Source organism: Oryzias melastigma, linkage group LG9 (assembly GCF_002922805.2).
Source record: "Oryzias melastigma strain HK-1 linkage group LG9, ASM292280v2, whole genome shotgun sequence".
Classification (NCBI taxonomy): Eukaryota; Metazoa; Chordata; class Actinopteri; order Beloniformes; family Adrianichthyidae; genus Oryzias; species Oryzias melastigma.
The window spans coordinates 30444380-30446408 of NC_050520.1; positions in this window are offsets into that span (position 1 = coordinate 30444380).

Sequence of the window (2029 nt, forward strand, 5' to 3'; positions counted from 1 at the left end):
AAAACATGTTTTCTAAATGTTTCCCACTGTTTGGTTGAGCAGGCAGTTAAAGGGTTAACACAATCAGCATAATTCTAGTAGTTTCTGAAGGAGAAAAGCGGCATGACCGCTTTTCTCCTTCAGAAACTACTAGAATTATGTTGTTATTGGCTTAAAAGTTACAATATGTTAAAGATTCTGTGTTCAAGTGTCACCAGCGATGATTCGGGTGGTAAAGGGTTAAAAAGCATCACAATTTTGATTCCATTTCCAGCAAATAATGAGATTTCAAAGACAAAATGTAAAGAGAATTAGTTCATCTTACCTCGTAATGTCTTCCTAACAGTTGTAACACTCCAGGTAGTTTTGAATTTTACTCGGAGCCGAACAGCTCGCTCCTCCTCAGCGTCTTGAATGTATATAATATCCCACCAGGGCTCAGCTTTTATAATGCTATTGAACTCTGAAGGTGCTAAATGATGCTAAACCCTCATGTGATTTATGCTCTCACACTGTCATGCCACCTCATCTCTACCCATCAAAGGTGGAATGTTTTGACACCCACAGATAGACTGAAATTAGAACGCTGAAGTTTTTTCTTTCAGGATAATGAGTAAGAGCAGAAGAAGTGGCTTCATAACCAAACTAAACATGTGTTTTGTGGGTTGGGAGTAAACAATACAAAAGATATGTTGTGGGCTTTAAATACACGTAGATTCCAGACGAAGTGTCACGTTTTATTTACATAAAATAGTGACAGGAAAAAGGGGAGGAAAAACAGAAAAAGCTTGGGCTTTTTATCTGTCTGCGTATGTTGTTCGGGGATGACAAACGATGGCACGAATGTTATGGATCAAATATGGATGCAATTGAATCAAGAAGCAGCTTTTCCTTCCTCTGTGACAGTCTAGTTTGGAAACACTTTATTGTAGCTTCTGTGTGAAGCACAATCACACAAATGACAAATAATATTAAAAAATGTGCTGTAAACACTTGCATTAAATTCTAGATAAGGGCTGTCTCGATTAGTCGACTAATTGACCATTAAAATGGTCGACATCTAATTTAATAGTTGATTAGTTGTTACTTTATATTAGTCAGAGTGTAGTAAAGGTGAAAGCTATAATGGCATTATGCTTGCGTTTTGGAATATTTCACCATTTATTAAGGTTTTTTAGGCTATTTTGGAGTTTAGCTAATATTTCAGCTGTTTTGGCTAATTTAGGATTTTTTGTTTTGTTTTGTTTTGTTTTGTAGGCTATTTTATCTGGGTGGGCTGCACGGTGGCGCAGTGGTTAGCGCTCTTGCCTCACAGCGAGAAGGCCCCGGTTCGAATCCCGGCTGGGACCTTTCTGTGTGGAGTTTGCATGTTCTCCCCGTGCATGCGTGGGTTTTCACCGGGGACTCCGGCTTCCTCCCACCGTCCAAAAACATGTTTCAAAGGTTAATTGGTGACTCTAAATTGCCCCTAGGTGTGATTGTGAGAGTGAATGTGTGTGTGATTGATGCCCTGAGACAGACTGGCGACCTGTCCAGGGTGTACCCCGCCTTCGCCCTTCAGTAGCCGGGTTAGGCTCCGGCACCCCCGCGACCCCGACAGGGACAAAGCGGTCAAGAAGATGGATGGATGGATTTTATCTGGCTATCAGCTTCAGAATTTTCCGCTATCATCTTCAGTGTTTGCAGCTATGAGATTCAACGTTTTTAGCCATCAATTTCAATTTTCAGCTAACATCACTAGCATCTTCAGCAGCCGAATGTAGTGAATATATGCCGTTTTTAGTTACTTTAAAGCTAATGATGGTTAAGATGTGTGTTTTACCTCCAGTTTGTGCATGACCCGATTAGTCGACTAATTGGAAGACATAATCTGTAATTAGTCTACCACTAAAATAATAGTTTGTGCCAGCACTAGCCTGGGTCCGGATCCGGTCCCAAGGGTAATTATATCCGACCCTACCGATCATTTTATATTATTATTATTATTAGAAGCCTGCAGTTATCTTGCAAACATGTTGAAGCAATGCTACAGTTATGGAGGCTGAGAGAT